This window comes from Ictidomys tridecemlineatus, chromosome 1 (genome assembly GCF_052094955.1).
Source record: "Ictidomys tridecemlineatus isolate mIctTri1 chromosome 1, mIctTri1.hap1, whole genome shotgun sequence".
In the NCBI taxonomy this organism is placed as follows: Eukaryota; Metazoa; Chordata; class Mammalia; order Rodentia; family Sciuridae; genus Ictidomys; species Ictidomys tridecemlineatus.
This window is the reverse complement of record NC_135477.1, coordinates 170,566,305-170,575,753: the sequence shown is the minus strand read 5'-3', so window position 1 is coordinate 170,575,753 and position 9,449 is coordinate 170,566,305. Positions and strand designations below refer to the sequence as shown.

General features: G+C 47.3%; 1 long non-coding RNA gene across 1 annotated transcript; it reads left to right on the top strand.

Annotated features, from left to right (window-relative positions):
- The first annotated feature begins 3,244 nt into the window (after positions 1 to 3,244).
- Positions 3,245 to 8,589, top strand: LOC144378142 (uncharacterized). The gene is made up of 3 exons (XR_013439729.1): positions 3,245 to 3,493; positions 3,806 to 6,589; positions 8,191 to 8,589. It is a non-coding gene; the product is annotated as an uncharacterized LOC144378142 (long non-coding RNA).
- Positions 8,590 to 9,449: the final 860 nt, after the last annotated feature.

Genomic DNA, 9,449 nt, shown 5'->3' with positions numbered 1-9,449 from the left:
AACCTCTGTCAAAACCAGGAAGGGGGGTTGGTAAACCTTTAACAACAATCCCCGGGGAGGTTTGGGGCTGTAAGGATAGCCTTAGCCTAAGCAACTCCATTTTAAAACTCCACTTTGAAACCTGCAGCCTCACCAGGCACACCTACAGAGCCCTCCAACATGACCATCAGGCATAGCCCTGACATGAACAAGTCACTTCTCCCCACCCTGACAAGCTCAGAGTGAAGTCTCTGTCATGTTGTCCTCGCCCCCATAAGGGGGAGAGGCAAGAAAATCAGGGTGGGGACCACCAGACCAGATGCTTTAACCCCAGGGCAAATGATGTCACTGAGAAATCTGATGGCAGCTCATAGGAATTGAAAAGGTGGTCCTAAGCCCCAAAATTTAGTATAAATAATAGAGCAAATGGAAAGACATTCAGCCAGCTGACACTGATGCCCTCATGCTTGAGAGCCTGACAAGGACCTGGACTGACTTCCCAAATCTTCTCTTTGCCTGATCCTCTGCATCTTCCTCACCGCTCTCAAACTCTACAGCCACATCTTGTCCCTGGTGAGAACTGCAATTTCTCCCTGTGACTCTCTCTTCAACCGGCCATCAGCTCTACTCTAGAAGAAGCCTGCCTGGGTCCCTGACCTGATCACTGTGGTCTGAGTGAGTGTACATCTGCTGAACTTAGAGCCTAAGGCTTGAGACTTTAGATCTGGCACTTGAGCTTCGCGTGCAGAGGGAATGTCTGTCAGGAGCCTGCCAGGATTAAGGATGTTTACGGTGTTCAGAATTAATCTAGAATTGTTTGCAGTGGATTGATTGTATCTATTCCAGTGCCTAGCATTAAGGATTGTTGATTAAGAACCTAAAGAGTGAAATCATATTGAATGATATGAGTAAATAAAGCATTGAAAAGAGCAGAAGCATGTGGACATTCTTTATTTCTCCCCCTCGACTGCATAAACCACACCTTTGCCCATCACATCAGGGGCACGGCGGGGGCAGGGAGCTGGGCTATTTCATATTTGCCAGTCCCTATGGTGTGAAATGCTCTCACCATGGCCAATTTTATGCTGCAATGGTTTAACAATCGACTTTCAAATTTCCTGAAAATTTAACAGGGAGCCTTCCCAAGCTCATGCGGGAACCGTCCAGCACGTCACATCTGATTTCTTTTCGTGCTCATCACTGGCTTCTTCATCCCTTTAGAGGAAGTTCAAACTCCTTGAATGGAGCTCCCATGGCTCTCCAAAGCCTCTGTGTTCTTCCCAAGTCTTGCCTTCTGTTTCAGTCAGCTTCTGCCTCCCTGCGACCAAAAGACCTGACAAGAACTCCTTCAGAGGAGGAAAAGTTTATTTGGGCCTCCTGGTTTCCGGGGTCTCAGCTCAGAGATGGCTGACTCAGAACATCATGGCAGAGGATGAGAAGGGGAAAAGCAGCTCAGGCCACAGCAATCAGGAAGGAGAGAGAGAGAAGAGAGAGAGAGAGAGAGAGAGAGAGAGAGAGAGAGAGAGAGAGAGAGAGAGAGAGAGCGAGCTATGTTCACTGCAGACAAAATACAAACCCCAAAGTCAGGCACCCCCAGGGACCCACTCCCTCCAGCCATACCCTAACCACCTGTAGTTTCTACCCAGTTAGTTTATATCAGTGGATTAATGCACTGATCAGGTCAAGGCTCTCATACCCAATCATTGCCTCTCTATACCTTGCATATCTCCCACATGAGCTTTTGGAGGACACCTCTTGCCTAAACCATAACACCTTCCCTCGTTGCCCCCCTTATATTTGAGAGTAAAACATTTGCTGTGTCTTGAAAGGGCCACACTCTCCCTTCCAGACCTTCTCTGGGTCTGTTTCCTGAGCTGGAGACACTCTCTCTCCTCTTTGCACAGCTGAGACTCATATCCTTCAAGCCTCAGTTAAACTGCTTGCCCTGGCTGCCCAGAAGTCAGTCCTGTGTGCCCTTCCTGTGGATGCCTGTTATGTCATGTCCCCACAGTCCCTGTGCTGAAGTCCCAGGCCCCAGTGTGACTGTGTTTGGAGATGGAGTCTATGAGGAGACTAAGTGGGAATCAAGGCTAAGTGGGATCACCCTTGTAAGAGAGGAACAGGTGCTAGAGAATGTTCTCCTCTCTCTCTCTCTCTCTCTCTCTCTCTCTCTCTCTCTCTCTCTCTCTCTCCATCTTTCTCCCTCTCTCTCCATACACACACACAGAGGAAAGGCCATGTGAAGACATAACCAGGAAGAGAGGCATCATCAGAAACCAACCCTGCAGCCCCCTTGATCTTGGCCTTCCATCTTCCAGAGATGGAAGAAAATAAATATTTGCGGTTAAAGCCACCAAATCTGCTCTTGCTGTATTTTGTGGGGACTGTCAGTGTGAGAGGCTCAGATAGCCTGCAACTCTTGCTTTCTCCATCTTCACCTTGCCCTCTTGCCTCTATTTCCCTCTGGACTGGGAGTCGGGTTTGCCTTGATCATCCTCACACACAGTCAGCCTGACAGTTTACAGCAAATATCCTAAAAGCAGGTGTTGCATGAAAAAATAAATATGCATTCATTACCAATTAGCTATATATTACCAGCTATTTTATTAATAAGTAGCTGATAATTATGATATTTTCATGTGTCAATGAATTTGTCTGTCTCTCTAGGTAGAATAAGAGCTTCTTAAGAGTAGGTAAATTCCTTTTCATTTCCTTGTCTCTGCCATGTGACATTGCCTGGCACAGCACACAGTAAGTGCTCAATACGTGCCCATTCAACAAATACACTATACCCCTCTGCAGGGTCCTTTGATTTTGTAGGTGTGGCCATGATCAGCAGACAGTGACACTTCCACCCAAGCATACCTCTCATGAAAAAAATCAAGCATAATTTATTTTTAATATTTGTTAAACATTTAAGTAATATTTACTGGCTACTTGCTACTCTGAGTCCTCCTCTAAGTGCCTGTTTTGAGAACATTTAGTTCTCAAAAGAATAATATTAGCCAGGCATGGTGGCACACGCCTATAATCCCAGGCTCAGGAGGCTGAGGCAGGAGGATTGTGAGTTCAAAGTCAGCCTCAGCAATTTAGCGAAGCCTTCAGCAATTCAGTGAGACCCTATCTCTAAGTAAAATATAAAAAAGAGCTGGGGGGTGTGACTCCGTGGTTAAGCACCCCTGGGGTCAACCCCCAGTACCAAAAAAGAAAAAAAAAGTAATGTTGATGAGGAATGCACTCTCCCTCCCTCTGTTTTACAGATGAAGGAGTGAAGAACAGCACGGTCAGGCCTTACTCGGGGAGGCCCACCCCCACGCACTCCTGCTGCATCACAGGGACAGAGGGCGCCCAGACCTCTGGTGAAGATGCATGGCAGGATGTCTGCACGCTCAGACGGCACATTTCTACACACTCACAATCCACGGCCGGACGCTCAGTGGTGCTAGACACGTCTGAGGGGGTCCCCAGAACCCTGGAGAACCGAGGCCACCTGCTGAGGCTGCTCTGGGACCTGGTATAGAATCACTCAGGATTGGGGGCCCCCATTTCCCCTTCCCTATGCCATGGAGGTGGGTTAGAGCACAAATGTCATATCAGACAGACCTGCATGACTCTGGGGGTCTAATTTAACCTGTGTGAGCTTTAATGTTCCCCATCTTTGAAAGGACTTGATAGTGGGACTGATGCCATTGGGTGTTAGAATCAAATAAGTCATTCCATGTAAAGTACCCAGAATGATGCCCAGCACCGAGTTTGCCTCCAGCGAGGGGTCACTGCCATTTTGGTTGCAAATATCTGACCATTTTTATTCTCCAAATTCTACCAGGTGCCCACCCTCTCAATTAGCTGGCACTGAGTGCCATCCATTCTCTCTGGAAGCCTAGAAGCAACTGAGTGGCTGCCCAGAGATAAGGCAAGGTGAAAAGGAGGTCCAATCTTATCACAAGGAACGGAGGAGCAGATGCAGGTGGGATTGGATCAGGTCACTCCTTTATTCACTCACTTACTTATCCAACAATTATGTGCTGAGGGACTGTCATATGCCAGGCCCTGTTCGGGCTCTTGGGATCCACAGAGAACAGGACAAAGATGGTTCCTACCTTCAAAGCACGCACATGGCAGAGCAACGGCATTCAACAGCAGAGACACGTGTGTGCAGAGGGGACTTGAATTTCTTGTGTTCATATTTTTAAAGGACCTTAATGATATATTTCATTCAGCCTAACATACCTAAAATATAATCATTTCAGCATGCAATCAATATCTTAAAAAATGACTAAAGAGGTACTTTGCATTCTTTTTCTGTGTGTGTGAGCTAGGTCTTCTAAACCCAGCATGTATTATACACACCTTGATTCAGACTGGCCACACTTCAGTAGCCACATGTGTCTAGTGGCCACTGTTTTGAACAGTTCAGCCCTTGGGTAAGTGAGAAGGGGCATCAATTAGGTTTGATTAGTAAGACAAAAGTGTGTTCATCTCTGCAACTATGGTATCCACCACAGGGGAGCCATTTTACCAAGCCTGGGTGAAGGAATGCAGAGCCCATGCAAAGACCTCAGGCTCTAGAGCCAGCAGCCTGAGTTCCAATCCCCTTCCTGCAGTCCTGAGGAAGCAAGTTATTTAACCTCTCTGTGCCTTGTGTCCTTATTTGGAGGATGGGTATTATAAATTTCCCCACCATGGAGGTTTGTGGGACTTGAATGAATGAGTACACGTAAAGACTAAACAGCACGTACCGAGTGAACGTTCTCAATGACCCCTCTCTCACCGTCCTCATTATCATCAGCTCAGCATCACTCTTTATCTCACTCTTTTCAATGCTGTCCATCTTTTATGATCTTGCAGGGGCTCAGGCTTGCCCTTTTACTAGGGCATTGTTCTCCCAGGCCCCTCCTGGCTGACCCCCGCCCATCTTTGGTACAACAGAAGGCACAAGCAGAGATTTGAACAGGACAAACCGGGGTCCAGCTCCCAGCTGTGTTTCCCGCTCCATGAAAACCTCAATGAGAACTTTGCTTTGTGTTAGTTTTGTTTCTATGAAATGAATATAATAATACCCAGTTCATTTTCTCTTGCTATAAAAGAATGCCTGTGACTGGGTAATTTATACAGAAGAGTAAGAGGAAGAATAAGAATAAGATAAGAATAAGAATACGAAAGAAGAAAAAGAAGAAGCTTATTTAGCTCGTGCTTCTGGAAGCACCATGCTGGCCTCTGGCAAGAGCTTTAAGCTGCTAGGTCTCTTGGAAAAAACGTAAAGCCTTGGAAGGGCAACAGAATGCGTGTGACTGAGAGAAGCACAAGGGATGGGACTCACTTTACAGCAGCCACTCCCGCAAGAACAGCATTCGTCCATCCATGGGGGTGGAGCCCACTTGACCTAGTCCTGTTTTTCTAGAGGTTCCCCACCACTGCCAGATACCATTGCATTGGTATGGTGAAAGACAGACATTCAAGCTATGCTCCTGTCGAAGGGCTGCTGAAACAAAGAACCATAAACTGGGTGACTTGAAACAATCCAAGTTTATTCTCTCTCCCTAGAACCTTCTGAAGGCTAGAACCCAAAATCAGGGCCCTGCTCTCTCTAGAGACTGGGGAAAATCTGTTCTGTGCCTTCACTGAGCTTCTGTGGTGCCAGCCATCATGGGCATCCCTGGCTGTGGATGGATGCATGCCCCTGTCTCTGCACCATGGTCACACGGTACCCTCCCTGCATACCTGTGTCTTCACATCAATGTCCTCTCTGTATGCGTCTGTCTCTGTATCTCTTCTAATAACCCTCATATTGGATTAAAGGTCTGCCCTAAAAGTATGACCTCATCTCAATTTATATCCTGATTACACCTGCAAAGACTCTATTTCCAATAGGGTAACATTCCAGGTACTGAGGGTGAGGGCTTCAACATATCTTTTTGGGGAACACAATTCAGTTCATGACGAGAGTTATTGTGAAGTGAGACAATCTACTGTGTGTAAATGCTCTGGTGTCTTGAAGATGCTCCTCTTCCTGGCCATCTTCTGTGCTGGCACCTTGGCCACCAGGGTCTAGGTTGAGCCCTAAGCAATCTCTGGTATCTCCCGCACACCCAGACCCAGACTCAGATGAACTGCCAGCTGCAGGGCATGTGACTCAGGCTAGAAATGTGCAGAAGCCAACTCCGCTCCCCATGGGGCAAACTTTGGTCATTAGGGACCTGAAATGGAAGAGAACCAGAGGATGCTTCCTCTTCCCTAGGACACAGCTCAGGAGACAGAGGTCTATCCCTCTCTGGGGATGTCCAGCAAGATGGAGTGATCAACCAGGCCCGTGCAATAAGGCCCTCCCTCCTGTTGGTCTCCCTCCTTTGTCCACTCAATCCCCTGCCCTCACACTGCTTCCCTGAGCTGGCCCTTCTCTGTGGTATTAATGGGAAATTCTTCAGTCCTGTTTTTCTAGAGAAGCCAAACTAAGAAGATGTTCGAAAGTGGCCCCTTCATTACCCTTCCAGATTCAGACCTGATGAAATCACCTCCTCTAGAAAAGTTCTGATATCCACTACTCCAACCTCAGCTTCTGCATGCTCTGGAGCACTTTGAATGCTTACTCCTACAGCAGCACTCTCTAAAGGTATCGTGACTACTGGATGCTTTCCTGTCTCCCCCGCCCAACCAGGGCTCCTGCCACAGCCCATATTCGACTCATTTCTTGCTCTAGTTTGAATATTAAATTTCCCCCAACAGACCTTAAGTTAAAGGCTTGGTGCCCAGTTTGGTGCTTATGGAAGTGATGGAAAATTTAAAAGGTGGGTACTTGTGGGAGCTCTTTTAGATACTTCAGTGACTCTCCAGTCCCTAGTAAGAAAGAACCACCATGTCAGTCATACACGCTCTACATGCCCTTGAAGAGGACAGAGGGATTCTACCTCTTCTTTCTCTTTTCATTTTCCAGCCATGACACTAATGTTTTTACCTTGTGTACCCAGCCATGATGTATTGCCTCACCACATGCCCCAAAGCAATGGGACCCACCAACCATAAACCGGAACCTCCAAAACTCTAAGCCAAAATAAATCTCCTCTTCCTGTAAGTAGATTATCTCAGGCATCAGTCACAATCTGACTGTTGCTGCATCCCCAGCTCATGAATGGACCACGTTCTCCTTCCCACTCTGTGCTCAGCACCAGGCACTCACCTGTCTGACAACTGAGTTCCATGATTGAAGTAGCTAACATCTGCTCACACCTGGATGGGGGCAGCTATAAAATCTCTTCCACTCATTTCCTGGCCCTGAGATAAAGCTTCTTCTATCCTCTCACTGATGCTAGAAACATCTTTTCCAGGAGTCCAAGATCAGGAGGGATAAGATTTAAGGTAAATATCTTTGAGAGAAGAAACTTAGGTCCTTAAATTCCCACTAAGATAGGAATGACTGACATGGTGGTTCTTTCCTGCTAGGGGCTAGAGAGTCACTGGGGGACCACAGGGCAGCAGAGGTGAAGAGCTCAGGGTTTTTACTCCCAACACCACATGTCCCACCACAAGACAGCAGCCAGTCTGGGGAGAGGGTGAAAGTGACCCGCCTCTGATCTGCTGCAGTGCCCCAGTTCCAGCTCCCCTGTGGATCACATCTGTGACTCAGCCAAAGGAGACTCCCCTGGAAGACCTGCTTCTCTCAGGGACATTTCCCCACTGTTAACTGTGAAATTGAGCAAAGCCCTGGCCCTCTCAGTCTCTTTACTTATGGAACCAAGATAATGGTAATGATGATGATGATGATGATGATGATGGTGCCCGGTTTCTTTATAGGACTGTGGGGTGCAGGGGCGGGGTGGGGATAAAGTAACATATAAATCTTCCCAGTCTGCGAAGCGATTTGCACATAGAAGGTATCTGCTATTTTAAATTTTGTGGTGAGGATCTTCTTGCCCAGAAACTTCAGGCAAGAGGGAGGATAAAAAGCCACAATTCAGCTCTCTGAGGACCCTCAGTCACCCACACTCATGGGTGCTGTTGACCTTCAGGCCTTGGGGCCCACCTGCCACTCCCAGGCATGCCCACATTCCTGATCCCACCAGGAGGACATGGCCTAGGGACCTCTCTGCTGGGGCGAGTGGCTCCACAGAGTGACTACACCCCACCAAACTGGGAGCTCTGGAGCGTTCCCTTCTCATCTTAGACTCCACTCAGGCGAAGGGTTACTAAACTTTCTCTCTCTCTCTCTCTCCTCAGAGGAAAATTTTAATGAAGCAACTTGAGAAGTAAAGAGGACCACAGGGTAAAGCCAGAGAAGCCAACACCACTGTCACATCTCCCCAAGGGGGTGTTTCTGTGCTTCACCAGGAAACACCCTGAAATCTAGACTTTCCCTTTCCAACCCTGCACTCGTCCCCGCTTGCTGTCATTTCTGTCACGTGCGATGAGTCAAGGTGGTTACAAAGGTCTGCCCCGGTTTTGGAGAAGACGCAGACACCCCACCCCTTCCATGGAGATAGGTCACATTATAAAAATGGGAAGTTATAAAAATGGGTACATTATAAAAATGGGTACCCGGTGGGTTGGGATTTATGTCATTTCGGCCGTATTTGGAGGATACTGTCTACCACACTAGCTTCTTAATGAAGGAGAAAAAAAAAAAGATTTCATTAAAAACTATTAAGTCAGGCTAAAAAATAAAATGCAAAATAGTGAATTACTGTAAGCATTAAGATTACAAGAAACCAGCATGCTTACCAAAATGTCATCCTAGAATACACTTCAATAATAACAGTAATAATTAGTTAAGTGATCCTCAACCTACAAAGTGTCTCCGCATCCTAATCTCCTTTAACCTAGTGAAGCTGGGACAGCCATGTCTCAGATAGGGAGACTTAGGCTCACAGCAGTAAGTACCTCACCTGGATCACCAGGTGACAGCCATTTCAAATGTCCTAATCCTCATTTCATGGGTACCTGGTCTCATTCTGCTCTTGTCCCCTGTGTCCTTTCCCTCCAGTGACCACAAGTCCCATGCTACACTCAGGACCAAAGCTTCTACTCACTCTCTGTGAGCACCACCATCCTCTCCCTAGCTCCAGAGACCACTCCCCAGGATTCAAACCCTGGTTCTTTTTTCTTGTAGCTGAATGTGCTTCTTGCTTGCATATTGAGATTGGCTAATCATCCAGACCTCAGGGAAATGTCACATAATGTGCATGTAATGTGCTTAGCACAGTGCCTTGCACCACGTCAACACTCAGGAGGAGCTGGCTGTTGCCCTGATCATTTGCTATCTATCCCCTTCCTGTCACTGCTGACTCATGGCTAAAGGAGAGGCAGCTTTAAAAAAATCAGCATGGCCGGGTGTGAGGTGGCACACACCTGTAATCCCAGCAATTGGGGAGGCTGAGGCTGGAAGATCACAGGTCCGAGGCCAGCCTCAGCAATTTAGTGAGGCCCTGAGCAACTTAGTGAGACCTTGTCTCAAAATAGAAAATAAAGGGAGCTGGGGA